The sequence below is a fragment of the Pygoscelis adeliae genome, unplaced genomic scaffold (genome assembly GCF_000699105.1).
Source record: "Pygoscelis adeliae isolate BGI_AS28 unplaced genomic scaffold, ASM69910v1 Scaffold306, whole genome shotgun sequence".
Taxonomy (NCBI): domain Eukaryota; kingdom Metazoa; phylum Chordata; class Aves; order Sphenisciformes; family Spheniscidae; genus Pygoscelis; species Pygoscelis adeliae.
In genome coordinates, this window is record NW_008825072.1 from 153,088 (window position 1) to 174,257 (window position 21,170).

Sequence of the window (21,170 nt, forward strand, 5' to 3'; positions counted from 1 at the left end):
TCAGGGGGATGGAACACCTCTCCTGTGAAGAAAGGCTGAGAGAGTTGGGGTTGTTCAGCCTGGAGAAGAGAAGGCTTTGGGGAGACCTTCTTGCGGCCTATCAGTACTTAAAGGGGGCTTATAAAAAAGATGGCAGCAATCTTTTTAGCAGGGCCTGTTGCGACAGGACAAGGGGGAATGGCTTTAAACTAAAGGGGGGTCGATTTAGACTAGATCTAAGGAAGAAATTTTTTAGGCTGAGGGTGGTGAAACACTGGCCCAGGTTGCCCAGAGAGGTGGTGGCTGCCCCATCCCTGGAAACATTCAAGATCAGGTTGGAGGGGGCTCTGAGCAACCTGATGTAGTTGAAGATGTCCCTGCCCATGGCAGGGGGGTTGGACTAGATGACCTTTAGAGGTCCCTTCCAACCCAAACTATTCTATGATTCTATGAAAATATTTGCAATGTTTTTAACAGGACTTCTTGAGTATTTTTTGATTTCATAGTTCTTAATCTTTTGAACAGAGCAACTTGTAACTAGTAGTGCAGACCAACTTAACTCTGTCAGATACTGGCACTGGAAATACATTCTGTCTCCATACATACATACCCTTTGATGCCTGGTCTGTCTTTCGATCTATCCATCCAAAACTGTACGGATATTGGAGCTATAACACATTAAGCTAAGCGACATACTGTTCATGTCCCTGCATAATTGTCCTGTGTCTCCCTGGGGATATATCCTCTTTAAAACTCCTTCTTTTGGGGGTTGGACTAGATGATCTTTAAAGGTCCCTTCCAATCCAAATAATTCTGTGATTCTATGAAAACAAAATCAGACAGCTCACAGTATTCAAAGCAGAATTTATTTTAGGGTGACAGCATCAGCATTGGCATCTGAGCTGCGCTGGAAAGGTGAAATTTAGATGTGAAAAAGGATTTTGCATGACCAGATTTAATGATCATTCCATTTACATACTTAAAATCTGTGAAAGGTGGGGTTTTTTTGTCTTTTCTGGTTCCAAATGCTGCTAATATCTTCAGATTTCAGGCACAAGCAACTATTTGCATTGATATCTGTAGGCTAAAAAAAGTGTGAGTTATGCATTAATGGTTCAGAGGCTTATATTGCAAACTTTTTGGGGCAAGCATTGTATCTTACTTGGTGTGTGTAACATCTGAGTCTCTGAGGACCCTGGGTCCCAGTGTTCAGTGAAAGCAATTGGAATGTAATATTTTGCTTAACCGGGCTTTGGATGAGGCTGTGTTACTCCCTGATATGCAAAATACAAATAGAATTAATAATCTTTTTTTTGTTTCCCCACCATCCCCAAGAAGTACCTATAATCCAACTGTTCTTTTTCTCAAAGTCAGGCTATAAATTTTGTGATAGCATACATGCCAGAGAGCTTTGCACATAGACAGGTTTCTCTGTTCTCAATAACACTTTGCGTCACAATGGGAAGTTTGACTGCTGTCTTCAACACTCAAACTTAAGCGGCAGAATCACAGTTCACAGTCATAATTTTACAAATAAATTTACATTTTCTTCAGATCTCAGAGAAATTATTTAATTTGTTTGGATTGAGCTTTGAGCACCAGCTCTTCTGGATGGTTCATATTTAAATTGAAGTCAGTTCATTCATTTGCAAATATTGTGTCATCTGCAAATGGAGCAGAGTAGCTGGCCTCGTACTTTGCTACCCAAAGACTGGTCCGTGAAGGGCAGTCACAGTGCTCTGCAGAGAGGCTACATTTCCGTTCATATTTAACAAAAGTATTCCTGTAGTACCTGGCTCGGCCGCAAGCATGCCACTCTCCCACTTATAGAATAGCTGTATCCTTCCCTGCCTTCTTCTGATATGCACCATGTACCATGGACTGATTGGCAACCCTTCACACAGCTCATCCTGAAAGAAACAGTTTCTGAAAGCCACATCCTTGTCCTTTCCATCCCATAAACTCATAGTGTAGCTCAAACACAGAACAACAGAAACATAATATGTTATCAAAATGGTTGTGTTTGCCATGAATTAAAACAATATCTCAGTACGAATCTATCCGGGATCCATTTTTCCCCCCCAGACATTCATGAATGGATCAAATAGAAACTCTTTCAAGTGTTTGCCAAGTGAATATAAATATGAACAGCTGGGGCCAGGGAGGGAATCTTGCCTTTTTTTCTGTTATGCATCAACATTTAATTGGTTTTTTTAGCTGGTTTGGGCTTTTTGTTTTGCTTGTTTATAGATGTATGAATCTTAATGAACAGAGGTCTCTAGTATGAATAGAATATCTGGTGAGAACATAGACTAGTGATTAAAAGACAGTGTTGTGTTCAGGTTATTTAGATCCCATTTCAAGTTCTCTCACCTTTGGAAAATCTCTTCATTCAGTTCTAAGCATATCACCAGTCTTTCTCTCATCTTTGCTTTTGCTTATAGTGTTTTTGACAATTCTCTTTTTCCTTATTTTTTATCTTGTTTCACTGTTTGGCCTTTTCTCGCCATGCTGAGTTCAAGTCTTTAAAAACAAAAGGGTATAGGAAAATTAAAAGGCTATTCACAAGTTCCCATAACTAGGGTTTAAGAGACAACAACAAAATTACCAGGTAAGATACCTGCAGTATCTTTTTGCACAGCAAAAAAAGTATAATTTGAAGCCTGTTGCTACTGGATTTTGAGAAAGCCAAATAAGTGAAGTGAAAATGGGTTAAAAAAAAAACAACATGGAGGAGACCCCCACTAGCTACACACTTGGAAGATCTGATTACCCGATGCTGGGAGGATGGCTCCCTTCATTCTTTCCATTTTTCTTATATTATTTCCATAAATGCCTCCCAATGTCTTCCACAGATAGGAACGGGGCTCTTGATCTGAACAGCTATGGGAGTTTTAAAGGTTCTAAGTGCAGAAAGGTTAGAGTAAAAAATGCAATGATCAAGGTGAGGAAGACATTCCATCTTCATTAAATACCTATGTTAAGAATAGGAAGAAATCTTGCAAGAAAAACAAAGCAAAGGAAAGAAAAATTACACGGCTCCACCAAAAATATTCCAGTTGTCTTGTCACATAGAAGGAGTAATACCCAGACAAGGCTTTAGACTTATTCCTGTCAATAAATTTCTTGTAAAGAGACCAAACAGAAACACAGATGTCCCATCTCATCAAATGTATATCATGACTGGCCTTAAGCCATGCTGGAGTCTTACTCATAACTGATTGGGGCATTTCAGAAATCCCTGTCTCTCAATTGGAAGAAGCAGCTTTAGGAACAAGAATGTGCGTGACCGGGAGCTGCCCTTCAAATACTATTACTTTTTTTTTTTTTACAAAGTACGCATGCAGGGCCAACCATAGCTTGAACCTAATGGCAGAGTGCAGTTAAAACCTGAAGTTAAAACCTGCACAGCCCTGAAGAAGTTGTACCCAGACTGTGGAGTTTGATTTCACAGCACTTTTTCAGTGTTAGCAGGAAAATATATTGTTTGGGTTTCTCTGTCTATGCTGAAGAGTCTCTGAGAGAGCTTGTTCTCACTCCGTCTTTGGATAGGTGGAGCCTGCACTACACAGCTGACTCAGTGGCACCTCTGACTTCAAATGTCTTACAAGAGGTTGTACAGGAGCAGAAAATCTTTTTTTTTCCCTTTTTCTGTAGTAACATGATTATCGGGATGAACTTTTGTAGCACAAATAGTGCTTTTGTGGGGATAGAAAATGCCCCAGTAGGTTTCTCTAATCCTTCTTGAGAGAGACATCCTGAGGCAATCAACTCATTTGTACATTCTCTACATTTTTTTTCCCCCTTTTTGTTGAAGAAAAGAGCTGGTTTGCTGCCAAGACCTGTTTAAGTGGTAACCTATGCAATTCATTCTAAAAACACTCATTTATCATTCCCAAATTAATCTTGTAACAGGATAGCTGCTCTTATTTTCATTGTCATTTTGCCCTTTGGATAAGAGAGCACAAACACATAGATATCCAACCCAAAGATTCTAGAAAGCATATATAAAAGAGGGAAAATAGGAATGGTATTTCTATAATTATAAGCAGAAACAAGTAGCCATACATCTTCATTTCTCAGATATCACATCTATTAATAATAGAATGAAATGTAATTTGTGCTGAATATTGTTCAGAGTCTTGTGCCAGAAGCATAGTTGTTTCCAATCAGATTGGTAGTTGGGAGGAAAAGGCTTTTTTTAAACGTGCAGTAAACACTCACAATTTATGCAAAATGATTAAAATATGATATATTCCATTTTTTTCTGGCACACAGAATGCATTTTGACATGAAAAATTATATAAACAATGAACAGTTTGGTATGAAACTACCGTGCAGAATTTTAAAACCATACATACACTCTGTTGTGAGTGTAGAAAATAATATCTTGGCACTGGCAAGAACAGCTTGCTACAATGAAAAAGTTATAGATGTAACTTTTTTACTGCAAACATGCAGCCTTTTTCAAGCTATGTCTTGTAAAAGCATTGCAGACAAATTTAAATGAAGGGTCGAGGTTTCTGTGGCAGGTTTGGACTCTTGATTCTTCTTTTTTTGGGGGGGTGGGTGTAAAATTTTATGGGTTCTGCTCACACACTTAGAGGCTTTTCTCTCAAAGGACTTTCTTGTAGAGGAACACACTGCAAAATGTGTGATTTCTGACACCTCTCCTGTTCCCAGCAGCACAGGCCTAAATTTATGTTCTCTGTCCTGCATCCCACTCTGCAGGGACATGAAGAAAATGTCTTATTTTTCCTTCATTTCCCCACACACCCCTTTTCCCTTCATGTACTGACATATCTCTTCAAACTGACTTTCCTTGTCTCTGGATGTTGTGTACCTCTAAGCATTTTGGAAAGACGGTCCGTCTCCTTCTATAGCTGGAAGGGCTAGAAATTACCGTTTTTCAAACACACTTGGAAGTAGGAAACATTCCCAAAACCCACTAACAGTGAGTCTTTCCACTGACTGCAATGAGCTTCAGACCAAGACCTCTATCTTCACTCTTCATTGTTAATTTTTAAAAAAATTAGATTCTTCACTAAGCTGTGAGTTGCTATTCTTTAAATAGTTTATGTAAACAAATTTAAGCTCATGGATTTTTTATTATTTTTTTCTAAGTGAGAATTTGCTTTCTTTATCCATCACTGGCTGCTCGCTGGTTTGTCTGTGATGGGTCGCTAAGGTCAGTGGTACTCTTTCTGCTCCATGAATGGAATGACTCAAGTGTTTGAAAGAGACTAATGACTCTAATAGCCAACAAAGGATGAATTTGCTTATGTATAAACATCCTTGTTTGTATGCCAGTTAGGACATTTATGCACAGTACATCTATTCTTCAAGCATAGGTGTATGCAAATTGAGATAAAGCTGCGGGGGGAAATGGCAAATGGAGCTTACATCTCAGAGGCAGAGACTTGGGAGCAGCCCAACTCCCTGGTGAGAGAGACGGCGTGGTACAGCAGGCGCCTCTGGTCCCCCTGTCTATGACCTGGGTTTCCCACAAAAGAAAATTGCTGCAGGTCCCATCCAGCCTGCATGTCCTAACAAGTCCCTAATTCGGAGTGGTAGGACTCCAGGGCACAGCACCGCACGGGCCCACAGGTCACATTATAATGAGCTGGAGATGATCAGAGACACGTAATGGACAACTCCAGTTCCTGAAAACAGCTTGAGAGTGGTTTTGGTGTGCATTAAGGAAAAAAAAAAAAACAAAAAACAAACAACGTAAAAGCAAAAATCTTTCAGAAGTATCCCCCATCCCCCCAGAGTTGGAAATGTTGTAAAACATGTTTTCCTATCATAAGGGTCTGCTTTTCGGTATTTTTATCGTCGTTGTCATCGTCTTTTTTTCTTCTCTCATCAGAAAGTGACCTCAGAAACCTTCTGATTTAAAAATATCATCAATATTAAGATTTTTCTCTGCAACATTTTAGCTTAAATAGTCTAGAATATATTGACTAAATTCTCTTTGGGTGAAAGTGTTCAAATTACCTGTAAAAGCAACCTTCTTCCAAAACTCTTTTTCACCTGAAAAGATTAAAAATATAATTTTTCAATCTCTCGTGGTTTTTTTTTCTGTCTTTGCATAGTTTGAAGTATTTGTTTTGATTTATTTGTTTTCTCAATCATCTGATTTCTTTTAACAAGTGTATCCATGAAAAAATTACATAAAAAAAGAAAAAAGAGGAAATATCTTACATTAGACCAGTGACTATATTTGCGGGGGGAAAGTTAAACTTCTGTAATTCCTGTGTGTATGAAACACTAGCAGAAAATAAAAAATTGAACATTTTCCACTGAAAAAAATATTTACATTCATTCTGTCTTTTCTCTTCTGTCTTCTCCTTTCAATGCATTCTTCCATGTCTTTATCTTCAGTCTTGACTACAGCATATTATTTTGTCCTAACTCACTTCCTTGGTAAACCATGAAACAGGAGCTGGAGCTCCATAGCTCACATCTCAAAACCTTCCAGGGCTCTGAGGGCCAGACAAAGCTTTTAAGAAGCAGAAGCAGCAGTGCAGGACCCACTCAGGTGAGACCACCACAGACCCCAGACCCACCTCATGCTTTCAGCTAAGGGCATGTTAAGTGCTGCCTTCTCACAGAGACAAACTGATGTCCATTAGAGCTTAAAGTCAAACCTGCCACATCCTAAGATCTCTGAAATCAAACAACTCTTTGGGGTGGAGCAGGAGCATTTTCAGAGGTAGGCAAAAGTGTCAGCAGCTGGGACCGTCATCTCCCACGGCCTGCCAGCATGACGTCTGCCTGCCTTCATAGCACATCCAAACCAGTGAGCCCAACACACCCAAGCCCAGAGCTCCAGCCCAGGGCAAATTTTAATGTAGATATTGCCATAGAGTGTCTTTTCTCTCTGCAGTAGTGGTGATTCCAAGCTTCCACCCACAGCCTGCTTTAATGACAGTATTGTGGAGGACAGTGACGCCCACAGTTTGGTACTAAGTCTGTTGTCAGCTCTCAAAGTTTCTCACAGAGTTTAGCTCAGTTATTTAGGGCTGATGAGATCATGCTGTTTAACAGACCAGAGACCACATACGGATGATTTACCAGCACTTGGGGAACCACAGTTTCAAAATCGTTGAACAAAGCTAATCCTGGGACTTGATTCTGGCAGGTAAGATCTGTCACTGGAATTGCTCCTGTCTAAGAGGTGCAAAAAGCCTTGACTAAAGCAGTATTTTCTGGATTTTCTTCTGCGACATTGTTGTGACTTCACTGATGCCTGCAGTAACGTATGGGAATGAGAGAACAAACACAGCCGTGATTACTACCAATCTCAGCTTTGGCATCAGCACTTTCAGAAACCTACACTTTCTTCTTGTTTGGTACCTGCTTTCAGTTTATCTAAAATTGCCTCTTTCCTCTCAGTCTATGCTGTGTTTTGTCTGTGAATGGAGCTGTGAATTCCCCACAAGAAGGAATCTGTCCCTTCTGTGTGACTGGGTATTGGTGGCATTGTATAAATAGAAAGCTATAGGAGCCATTGTGGTATAGGTGATTTCTCACAGCTCACAGAGGGTGGTTGGTCATGCCGGCTATTGAAAGGAGGGGATCTGGCTGGCCTAATTCTGTCTTGTCAGCTGCCAGTGAGCCCCACGCATGTTTCTGCAGGAGGGTCAGGGCAGGTACCTGTGCTCCAGCAGGTTTCCTTGCAGAGGCATCTGGGCTGGGTGCATATAAAGCCACACAGCCACTGCATTTGCGTAACGCTGTGCAGTGCAGATCCCAGCCAGGGCTCAGATTTGTGGCTGGGCTTGGAGCCTGCAAAGCAAAAGATTCAGGATTTGGCCTCGATCTGTCTGTGTATTTATATAATGACAGAAAAAGCAAATTCCTTATAAGCAAATATGAGTCAAAACAAAAACACTGTGAAGGTCAGCTGAGCACAGCAGTGAGATGATGTTATCCCAGCCACACGTTCAACTCTTGAGCTGCCAGACCGGCCAGAAGGACTCTTGGCCAAAAGTCATGAGAAGATGCCAGCTGGGAAACCACCCACCGACACCCCAGCTGGCTTCTCAAAACAACTGGAGCCTCAGTGTTTGACACTCAGCTCCAGGCACAGCTGCAGGGCATAGCCCAGCCACAGAGCAATACCAAGAGCTTCTCATCGAGTTTTCCAACAGAAATACTGTGTATGGGCAACACTGGCATAAATCCTAATTTGTAAGGATTTCCTTTTTTCATGAGAGGAACAGCGATGTATTTAAGGCTAAACTTTTTTTTTCTTTTTTTTTTTTTTTCTTTGCAACCTAGCTGGCATAGCATTAATCCAGCAAGTCAAACTCTGTTTTAGTGATATTTTTTTTTTCCTAAATATATTGGTTAGTGTCTTGCTTTCAGCCAAGATACTATAAACAATTCACAGACACAGATCTAATCCAGAGTTAATTAAGGTTGATCAAAGCTTATGTGCAGTCCTCAACTCCTAGTGCTGAGGATAAAAGCACTGAGGTCCTTGTTAAGGATGTACTGTCCTTGAAAATATATATCCCCCCCTTATTGGTTTGAATCTAATTTAATTTCATTATAACCTTATGTCTATAAAACCTTCCATTAAGTAATAACAATCTCTATGCAACTCTTCTTGGAAAAGTTTCGAAACTATCTGGAGGCATTCATCATAAATGTGTATTTCATTTTTAGACATGTAGTAATGTGTTTGCTATAGTCATTTTGAGAAGTTACATTGCATTGTGATAATTTTTCTTGTAGGAAGGCTCCAGCTTTGACCAGTCCTATTGAGTTAGGCACCGTACTTAAGGAGATACAGTCAATACTGGAAAAGTTTCCAGGTTACATGAACAAGACAGGCAGGAAATCCCATCCACATTCTACAGACAGATTGCAGAGACATCAGGGCTAAATCTAGAATTAAAATCTAAAATCCTGGCAGTAAGGCTGTCTGAGCTCCCTGTCCACTCCTCCCTCACCCGTTCTGGGGCAAAGCCTGCATTTGCACCAGCCACCTACAGTTACGTTTCCAGGTGAAAGACAACAGAACCCACTGGGTGGACGAGAATTTAGCAAAAAGCAGCTAGATATCCATTGCAAATAACTTGCAATTTGCATGCTACCTATTTGCTATTCAGTTTAGAGAAAGACAAAAATTCAAATCTGGACTTTTAATAATAGCTTTGTTTGTTCGATGTCATACAGAATAAGTAAGGTGGCCAGTGCCTCCAGTGTGCACCAGCTTTGTCTCTAAACTAGGTTGCCTTTAATAGATATAGACTCTTGCTGCAGACGATATAGCACTTCACAGTCCCAGGTAACAATTTCAAGTTGTTTTACTTCCTCACACTTGCAGGAAGCATTACCCAGAGGCATTACCCTCTGCATTACTGCCTAACAGGTCCTAAACCATGCTCGTCTTTTTGACCTTCAAACTGTTCTGGGCCTAGAATGTGTTTGTTCCTGAAGGACTATACAGAGTATGTGTATCCTCTACTCAGGGGAGTAGTTTTGTCTGTGAGGGCAGAATCTTGCATGGAAAGACCCTGTGCCCCACCCTTTGACAGGACAAGCTCTCATGTGCAATATCTCACAAAAGAGCTCTTTCATGTTACGTACAGCTATGGACCAGGTGCTTTACCCTGATCATAGCCATCTCCCGGTTCTGTTTATGAGCCTACTCACTTCAGGACAACTACTCATTAAATTGCTGTAATACAAAATTAATAATGTTGGCTGAGTATGGCCCTCTCACAGAAACAGCGAATGGAAAATCCTAGATCCAGCCTGCCTCACTCCTCATGAATGTAACAGGAAACCTCTTCAAAGACAGCAAAATTGGTCCATTATTCTTTTATGCCAATATGCTAAATTATGCAGCCAGAAATTTTGCTTTTCTTTTTCTTCACTTTTCGTTGTGTGTGAATTTTGATAATCTGGTAGTCTTCAGGACAAAGCTTTCTCCTTATACTATAGCATTGGTAGTTCCTCACAAAACCTTCATTACATGTAGAGGTAACTACCTACTCTTGTCCTACTATTGAGATTTTGCAATATGCCCCTGAGGGCTTGATAAACGTCACCAGGCTTATTCCAGTGGGTCACTGAAGGCCATCTCTAGACCAAAGCAGAGTTTCCATTTGGAAATGGAATGTGATTTTGAACTGGGAACCCAGAAGCAGAAAGATTTTCATTTCTATTGTTCTGAGCCATTCACCAGTCTTCAATTAGTTTTACTGTGAGGAGGAAAAACGATTATAGTAAAGTATAAAGCAAAATTTCAACATTTATTGCCTGCCTGGTTTTGTTGTTGTTCAAACTGGTAATGAGTGGAAGCCTTGTGCTCACAATTATTAGAGAGCCAAAACTCTTGGTAAACTTCATGTTCTGCCTAGAAAAGCACTCTGGGCTACATGGCTACTATTTCATGCTCCTCTGTAGAAGTGAAACTTTTTTTCCTTAACTGTTGAAGCAACAGAAGTATTCTCCTCTTCCATGAAAAACCCCCGGAATCTAAAAAAAAAGGATGCCATCACTTTGTTGACAGCATTTCTTAAGTAGTTAAGAAATTGTAAACATTTCCTTTAGGCTATATTTAAGGAAATAAACCAACTCCTTGGGCTTGGATGGCTCTGCAGTTAGAAAGAGGGATTCTGTTATTATCTGCTGTAGATAAATGAAAAATCACTGGTGGAAACATGACACACTGAAATGTCATGTCAAGTGTCAAATTTGAAATAGGAGAAAATGGCATTTTTTTAATCAGATTTTTTCCATCTAGATTTTTCAAGGAAGATGGTTTCTGCTGCCTTTAAAATGAATTTCTGGTTCCATGTTTCCTTCTAAATGGCTTACTATCTATTAGTCCTCTCTTCACGGTAATCTGTGAGGACAGATCTATATACATTTGAATTCTTCTGGTGTTTTAATTGGATGTGTCTCCAGTGTGGTACTGTAAGTATCTCATTTAGCATCAGTGGTTTAACATCCTCTGGAGCAAAGTGAACCAATGACTTAATTAACTTCCACTTGGGCAGTTATCTGCTCTGGGAACCTGCAGGAAGTATTATTCTATTTGAGGGTGACAAATGAACGTACATGAGGTACCACACGCCACCCAGTGGGAGATTTGACAAGAAACATAATTTATTTCATTAGTGGTGCCAAAATGGGCTTTCAAGCTGAAAACCTAAATTTGTAGCAGTGTCTTAGGAGAAGAGGAAACAGCACGGGCTTTGTCTGAAGTAATTGATTGTGTACAGTTCATAACATATATTTCCATGGGAAAGTTTAAGTTTAGTGTCACTCTTCATCCATCATATTGTAGTTTGTTAGGTGTTAGCCTAAGTGGTGTATAAAATAAACAGTCACAAATACTTTTGGATTTGGTAATATTTATCAATTACATTATAAAAAATAGATTTAAAAGAAAATAACTAACCTTGAGTCAGAATTAACTTTGGTATTTTAGAACTTACTTATAATTGTTCTGCGTATTGTAGATATTGAAACATGGCTACGGTCTCAAAGATCCTTGGCTTTCTTCAGATTTATTGTAATTTATAGAGTAAAAGTTAGTGGCAGCCTCTAATTACCCACAGAACCAAAGTTTCCTGAGTGAAAACTTGAGATCAAAGGGCATGAATAATAGCCTTAAAGGCATCTCCCCTTACACAGGCTACTCATAACCCCTCTGCTGTCCTTTGGTATAAATTAAGCACCTTAGGATGAATAAAACATGAAGCACAGAAGGTTTAGATTTCACAGAAGATGAATGGTTGGATTATTGATGGGAAAAGGAGCATGGGAAAGTATAAACCATGTAGATCTAAAAATTTTAAACTCTGTAAGCAATCGCCTTTGCTTTAGTAATTTTTTTAAAATTTCTTTTTTGTCATTTTGTCCAAATCCTTTCTGTTGATAAGGCAGCTGGGTTGTTCTGTGTCACTGAGCTGCACTTTTAAGCAAGCTCAGAAGCCTTTCACAGTTCATTCTGTTGATTTCAGTGGGCATACGACCAGGCCATAAAACCACAAGAGCAATCACTGGTTGTTAAAAACCATACAAGCACTTACATTCAATTATAATGAAAAAGGTGCATACCTCTTGTGTCTCATGAAACTCAGACTTGAAGGCTGTTTGCTTCCTCATATATATAGCATGAATCCAGTTCCTTCCTGATGTAAAGTTCATTGCCTTTCACTAGTGTTACACGTGCTGAATTTAATTCGTTTCATACCCCGTCACAGTATAGATGTACACAACCGTAGGAATTAGGAAAGTATGATCAAAACCCTTTCTACTGTAGATCTTTGTTCATAGAAAAAGATTTTGCAGGATGAATGGGTGCATGAGGCAAAAGATGCGTATTTGTTTTGAACAAAATTCTGTATTTGCTTTCTATGAAGAATGTTTTCTTTGAAGGAAAAAAAAAGAACAAAAAGACAAATTAGTTACTGTTCTGGGAAATGGTAAAATGAAGTGTTTCTCCATGAGCTGTGAAAATGGCTGACTCTTCATGTTGGCCATATTTTGTTAGGAAATGAAATCTTTACTTTTTGAAATCTAGACATTTGAAAAAATATTTGTTTCGTCTTTACCTGTATTACACCAGACTCTTTCAACTGGCAGACAAACTCCCAAATCAGCTTCCCTTGCAAACCAGAGAGATGTACTATTATAATCATATCTCCTTAAATCCTGTGGCCCAGCTATGAGGTCAGTCATACAAACATAGGAAAAGGGGCTTACATACGCCTTCTGTTTGATTAACATTAGGGCTTTGAATGAAGGTCATCTGCTTTCCGGGAAGTTGAGTCAGGCTTTGACTCTCCTCTTAAAGCTGTTCCACTTTTTAGAATACAATTAAAAATTCATTGGACTGGAAACAGGAACCCAGGTGTCTCTCATCCCGTGGGACTGGTCTAACCACTGTCTTATAGAGTCATTTTCATGCTCTTTTGCTGGCTCAATAACTATTAGAGTATTTTATGCAAAGCGAAAGACCTTCTGTGTGAGAAATGGGGAAAAAATGCACTCAAAGAATACTGTAGATTGTGATGATTACAGCAGCCTCAGGGGAGGTGAGACTCCTGTGTTTAATCCTTGCTCTGAATCAGGAAAAAGGAGTTTTGAATCTCTCCCTCCTCATGTGGGATTGTGTTTATTTTTGGAAACTGGATAAGAATTGAAAATTTAAATAAAAATGTGCACTGAAAAAGCCTCACACTATCTCTCAAAATGGGTTTCCTGATTCTAAGTGCAGAAAGGATATAATTTAGAAAATTGTAATGGCAAGGTTGGGGGTGTGTCTTTTATGTTGGGGGTGTGTTGGAATTTGGTATAAAATTTTTGTTAAGTTCAGTTTATTTATGCAAAAAGTCTTAGAGTGACCTAAATAGCATTTTTTCATATTTATCTTTTTTTTTTTAGGAAATAAATAAATAAATAATCAACTAAAGAAATAAAGCAAAAACGTTTCCATGCCGTTCCAAGCTTTTGTAATTTTTTTCCTCAGGCCCATTTATTTAAAGGAAGAGCTGTGAATCAAAATTTTTTTTACAAGATTGTAGCCAAAAAATTGAAAACTTTTTTTTCCCCCCTGTGAAGTATGACAGGAAAAAGTACCATTTTTCAAGCAGTTTTAATCTTATCTCTGAATAGGTGTAGTTATGCTTAAATTGTCAGGTTTCAGGAAAACTTTGAGCTCCCAAAGCTGATCCAAAGCCCTCTGAGTAGATGACAGTCTTTCTGTTGACTTAAGCTGTCTATAGAGGGGACGCTATCAGAGTTAAAACCTACTGACTGAGAATCTGTGTCTGTGTAATCTGGTATATTAAGACAGAGGTTTACAGGAAGGAGAGATACCTCAAAGTTATCTCAATATTACAGAAATTTAATTAATTATGCTTTTGAAGTAAGAGTATTCTTATTTATTTTGTGGGTTGGGTTTTTTTTCCTGCTACATTACGGACATAACATATTGACATTGAGGACACTGTAGAGGCTGATGAATTCTAATCAATGAGCCAGGCGATATGCACACTCAGAAACCCTCAGCGGTCAAACAGTTCTAGCAAACAAAGCCATTTTATAATATATTGGCACACTCTTTGCATTACACTGTGGAATAAAAGGGGTAATTAGTTTAGGTGATCATGAAAAAATAAATCTCGAGGAGCAAATATTCTCACTTGCAACAGTTTTCTGACAATAAGACCATTTCAAAAGGAAAGGGAGTTCACAGGTCATTCTTATTAAGTGCTTGACTGATTTATTTTAACACAACTCTCCCTTCTGCTGGAGCTGGGAGAACTGAGGTGTATTTTTCCTCCAGAAAGGCCTGCTAATGCTGTGCTGGGCTGCTGTATGGAGAGGGCGAGCACTGCTACCCCACCACATTAGTTGCAGCATGTTTCCATCAATGCAGCCAAACTGCTCCAGGAGGGAGAATTCTCCAGCTTGAATCCACTCCATTTCTGCCTCTCCCTGACCACTAGAGTCTGCCAAATGCCCCTTTAGGAACAGTTAGGTGGTTGTTTTGCCTGTCCTTGCAAGCTGGATAAATTGTTCGCTCTATCCATTGCCCTTTCCTACAATATTTATTTAAGGAACAGCCCAATTCTGCCTCTGGCAGCTGGCATTTTTTTATCTGCCTTAAAGCATTTGTGATGTCTCGCAAAACCAGACTGTATTGAATATTAAAAACATAATATAGGATACAATTCCTCACCCATATGATAAACTATATCTTTTGGGACTCCAGCTTTGCTTTTAATTACATCATTACCCTAATTATCTTATTAACATCCTCTGGTGTAGGCAGCCCTTTATGGAAGAATAAAATAAAGGCTTTTTTCTTTGCCCCTGTGGCAGGCTCCCGATCGAATGTTCGGAAACTATTACACTAATCATAACTATTTCACTGTTATCTTCCCCTTTCCCCATCTGTTTGCCCATATCCACTTGCCTCCTGCCGTATCCTCAGACTGTAAGCTCTCTGAGACAGGGTGTCTTGCAGAGCTTTGCACAGTGTTTGTTGCTAATTGGGGTGCGTGGGTGGTAAAACAGTTATAATGATAGATTTGTTTCCCAGATTATCAATAACATAATTACATTATATTAAGTTGTAACATTTTTGCCAATGCACTTTCTTACCTTATAACCTTGGAGTACTATGTAGCATTTCCAAGACAATTGGGACCAGCAATTTATTTATTAATTCAACAGATTGATAAATAGCAACTGAAGCAGTTTGGATACAATAAATGCAAATGTTTCTTCCTTTAGTGATAGACATTCATGAGCTCAACACACTTTGCACAAGTGTGCAAATTCATACTTCTCATTTCTCACAATTAGTTCAGGCCCCTTCATCTATTCATGTCATCCATGCAGCACTTCTACACTTGTTGTTTATTGCCTTCTTCATTTATTCCTGCTTTGCAAATATGACATTTTTACAATGTTGCTTAGGAGGAAATTATAGATCAGAATAGCTGGTCACACTTTTTTTTCTTTCCTTTTATTTAAAGCAAGAAGAAATATGAATTGAAACCCATGTTCGTCAAAGAGAGCATTGGTTTGAGAACACTGGATGTTGGTTTCAGTAGTAAAGGAGTACAAGCTGAAAATACGATACAGCTGTGCCGATCTCTTTGTGATTATTTTGAAAAGCTGGTTATCTGCCCCATCTGACAGTCTGTGAACGTGGCAAATAATTTAACATTCATGCTGCTCCTGTTTTGGCATAATATATATGAATCATGTGGTCACCACTTTCCAAATTGGTAGTAGATCAGAAAAGAGTTAATGACTAAAGTTTTGGTCATGACTTGTTCCATTCTTCCATAATAAAAACTATTGTAAAATGAAATATCAAGGCATAAAGGACATTTTGTGTCGTGACTCATAAGTCATGGAGGACTTCTTTTTCAGTACATCTTAAGGAGTTGATTTCTAACTTTGGAAATTTCCTGCAGAGTTGATCAACTCAGTATCCCTGAATGCCAGGCATGGTCCAAGTATTCATGGCTTCTTCTTTGACTCCACAGGCTTCTATACCACTGAATAATCAGCCATTTACTATCGCTTCTAGTGAGTCTCAAGAGAATGTGCTAAGTCACATTTCGTCTATGCTTCAAAAGGCTATGGAAGGTTTGCAATTAGATTTTCTTAAGTCACAAAATACCTACTTATTGTTTGCCTGTTTTTTTTTAGTGTAGCTGAAATATGTGAGAAGGGCAGCCCTCATTAAGTTACGTGGTGAAAGGATGATTTTTATCTTGAACGTTGCTCCAGCAAAGATTGCATGGCCTGGGATCATTTCTAGGTGTGAGTCTTCATTACGCTTACACCATTTGTGTTAAGCAAGTTTGAGTGTGAAAATCCCCCTGGGGAGTAACACTCTTGATCCTAAGTCCACCTGGGCACGGTGCTTATCTGCATGTCATTTTGGAGCAAAGCTGATAACCTAATTAGATGACATGCTGGGTGATTCTTAACACAGCAGTGAGCTATATCACTTCACCAATTCTTCCTCCGTGATTCATCATTATCTCTGAGCACGTGTGTGACCCCAATAGCTGACTTGAGAGGAGCTTCTCTGTATCAGCATCGCAAATTGGCCCTGTTAGAGAATCATGAGTTTCTGCTTATCTGAATTTTAGCTTTTGTCCTTTTTTATGGCTGAGCCAGCACAAGTTAAAAGCAGGGATTTGTGTGGAGGCAGAGGTAAAGTTAGACTTAATGTCAGGTAAAATGGGAGTTTTCAGGTCAGGGGAAAGCTCAAAAGGGCAGTGAATACTGATCCAGCTATGGCAGACATGGCCTGTACATCTGTGCTTTGCAAGCAGATACCTCATATGCAGCATGAGTTGCATGGTCCTTCTGCTTGTGTTTGAGAATCCCGTTAAGCTGTATATATGATCACATTTACAAATAGGGGCAGAAAGATCTTGCCTCTATACACATTAGCATAATATCCAATTTCTTTCCTTGTCTGTCCTAGTGAGCAGCAACCACAGTCTTGGTTCTTGACTGCATAGAGAGCAAGGAGGGAGGAAATAGTGTCACCACCCTTCCTAGACCCCATGGAAGAGCCACCCTACATTTCACACTAAAGCTAACAAGCTCGTGAGGCAACGTGCACCAGCCTTCTCAAGAGCATTGTGGGAATTCAAGAATTGTCTCATCACTACCCAGATAATAGCCTGCTTATTTCATCAAACAAGGTCTCTAGCTTGCTTGCTGTTGGTGCAGAACACATGCATATACCTGCGATACATTTGGCATCAAAGGCATTGTAGAGCTTATGTTCCAAAGCAAACATGCAACTGATAGAAAAACACAGCAATCAAAAGCAGACAGTGCTTCAACTTGATGTAATGTAAGAAACATGAATTTGTGACAAACACGCTGATTTTATTTTTGTCTTCTAGTGCTATACAAGAACATTCTTTTGATGATAATTTGAGCAAACAAGAAGTCTGTTGAAACGTCTGTAGTTAGAACAACAGGAGTTGGATAACATTTTTGGCTTGTGGCATTGTTTGTTTGTTTGTTTGTGTTACTGGTGGCAACTGGAAATGCCTACATTACTCAAAGTGATGGGAAAAATTGTTAGCATCGCAGCAGTACCCACTGCCCCCCTCTCCGAAGGAAAGCACTCTCCTTATTCATCTGTGAAAATTCATACACCTACTGTCTTGATTTGAGATTTGCAAAGTCAGTTCCTTAGGATTAATAGAGTTGCTAGGGATTGCATGAGAGGCTTAAAATCCTTGACTCAGACTTTATCCACCTAGTATCCAATCTGTTTTACCCACCTAATCTACCTCTCTCTAATAGACATTTCCCTGCCATAACTAGGATAAAACATGCTCCTAGTTAGAAACACAGTCATACAGTAAACATTAGAAAGATTTGAACATAAATGGGAGCAGCCTAAAATTTAAGGGGTCACCTTAGCTTCCCACTCCAGCAAAAGCTATGACTGATTGGAAGGTTAATAAAAGGAGGTAATGATTTACAGCTTAGTCATTGAATAATTCTTTGAAGTTATCCTTACATGGAGATTTTTTTTAATTCATTAGTTAGCTCTGTTAAAATTTCCCTTCCAAAATATCATATTAGTGTGAAAATAGCAAAGAAAGAATCACAATGAAGCAAAGTTTTTATGACTGTAAAATTAATCTCCATGGAAAAAGAGAATTCCCAGCTGAAATGGGTAAGAAATCAATAAAAGTACTGAAGTGATAAAACACCATTGTCAGGGCAGGGAGTCTTGGAGTACGTACTCTACACAAATGCTGTGCAATGACTGTAGCGGGATTTTTTGTCTCTGGGTAGTCATCAGATGACTAAGGTGCTATCCTATAGATGAAATGCAGTTGGTTTCATCTTCAGTATACTACTTGGTAAATTGTTATCATGTATGGATACACATGCATCATGTATCATGTATGATACACATGCACACATATATTAAACTGTAACCAAATCAACTGCAAATACACTTTTGAAACCCTGGTTATACAATAGAAGAATGGGGAGAATTTGTTAATAATGATCTAAAAAAGCAAAGATCATCAGCGATCTCATCAGAGATCATCAGTGATTTTTCACAGCAGGATAAAAGCTCCAGCTATATGAACTGCAGAAACTACTACCTGAATAATTGCTTTTGCTGTGTTTATAATACAGCTGATCTTCTGATGGTGATGGAAGTAGCATACTAGCATATTTTAGACTCTTGGACTACAAACCATTTTTTTAGAAGATAAGACATAGCCTGATATGAGAGTCTGAATGTAAGGCCTGTAAGTAATATATGAATCAACTGTAACCATTTTGGGAGAGATGTTTCTTTATAACGTTAGTGGCTTGAAGATTCATTTTCAGGCATATCAGAGGCAAGAGTTCACCCAATCTACACTACCTGTGAGTAGCAATACCCACCAGTGGGATTCAAAAAAGCAGAAGCTGATTCATCCTGCACCAAGCAGCTTATCCTGTTGATGTTAATGCTACAGGAAGACAACTGGGAAAACAAATTATAGAAGGAGTTGGAAAGGCAAGTCAGAGTAGCATTTTTCAAAGCAGCAGCACTAAATATTTCTAATGTTAACAAAGGTGTAGGAAAATTATTTAGGTAAATCTTTTAAAATAAAGATTAAATGGTTCACCTGGGTGGCACTTAATTTTTTTTTTTTATTTTCATGTTGCTCTGGCTCCTCTACTGCTGATATTTTAACCATGAAATTGAGTCTGTTCATCTACTTTTTTGTGCTTTTCTTAAAACTCCCTCTCAGATGGGCAAGAGATGAGAAATAAGGATATTGCCCCAGCTCTTTTGTAAATTTGTTATTGCTGTATTCCTTCAAAATTGCCCAGAGTCCAGATATTTGTGTAAACTGTGCATCATTTAGCTCCTGGGTTTTCTAACTGAGCAGTGCTATTTATATGAGACACCACGTAAATTTAGCAGTCATTCAACAGACATGTGAAAAGGCTTATTAAAAATATAGAATCCCATGTATTCTTTTCACAGCCAAGCATAAAAAAAAAAAGAATCATCATTAGCATAATACAGAATTTCAAATATTTATAACCTCTTTTTTACTTATATTTTATTCATTAGTTATAAATGCTCTAAAGTGACCAGCAGCCTCCGTCATGCTGTCCCAGAAATCTTCATGCTTTCCTGTTGGTACCATCAGTCTCGTTTATTTTTGGTTATTCCATGCCCACAGGTTTCACTATGTCAACTTGCTACAACTCTTACCCAAGTGACATTTCCTTATGGGAAGTGATCTCTTCAAATATCTCTCCAAGATTTGTAAAGATATTACCCCTTCTTTAAAGTATGTGTCAGTTTGGAGTGACAGTTTCATCCAAAGTATGCCACTGGTGACCAAGTATTCTCACAACATATTCTCACTTCATTTTCATATAAAATGGTGACTTCTCTTGGTGGCACCAGGTCAACTTAAGTGTTTTTTTTTTTTTCCTAACTCTCTCTTTACTTTTAGTGTTGGGTCTGACATCCTATTAATGTTTTCTATTCTCTGTGGAACAAATAGCACCCCATGTCAGATTAATTGTTAGCACTCCACAAGTCGGTCGTGCTTAGCATCATTAAGAGTGTGACTCCACAGGTTTTTTATTAGGATTTGTTTGGTTTGTTTGTTTTTTTTTTCATTTCAGCACCATTTTTTTGCTTATCTATAATGTTAGGGATAATACCAATTAATGGTTGCATTCTAAACCTGTACTAAAACTGCTTAAAATAACACTAGCTAAACTGTGGTAAAATTTATTATGTAATAGGTTTCTATTAGACATAGAGCTGGTTTAGCAAAAAAAAGATTTAGTACATATGGCTACATGTTTAGCTGCAGTATTTTCTGCTAAAGTCATCTCTAGCGAGTCAGCATTATATTCTAACACAAGTATATTTGTCCTTGCTAATTTAAACAATATCATCTATGTCTGCTTTCCTTCAAGGTGCTGATTTTCCTTTATCATTAGCATGACTTTATTACTCTTTCACTTAGTTTTGGCTCATGTGGTAATCCCTGCCAATGTTCTTTATTTCACTGTTCACTTTGGGTTGTTATAAAATATTTTTGCCCTTCCTCTAAGGTATTTTTGGACCGTAAAATGACTTTTACATATCCTTTTGAATATATTCCTGTAACACCTTAGCAATTGCCACGTTGTTTCCTTTAAATAAAACTCAATCTAGGACTGAATAGTCTCCCTTGAAAAGCTCTTGGAAAATTCTGATCCTACCATCCCATGCTGGTAACTTTGATGATTTTCCACAGTGTTATCTCAGATGTAGTTCTGGCAATCTCAGTCCACATCTAACCCAAGACCTGACGAGTTTGTTCGTGTGTTGAGAACTCCATAATCTAGTAACAGACATTGTTCTACTGCATGTTTGCCCAGACAGTGTTACTGTAGTTATTAAATCTTTCCCACTTCTTTATCAGTTTGAAAGTGTAGTTTTGTATCTGAAAAAAAAATCATTTTCAGGTTCTCAAACACTGGAACCATTTGCCAGATCCCCTTCTGATAGCAGTAAATAATGTCTGACCAATTTAATTTTAAAAGGGCGTAAAAAGAGTTAGAAAGAAGAACGTGAAACTTCTTATTTCCATTGCTTAAGGTCAATTCCTGCTTTTGAGCAGACTGAAACTCAT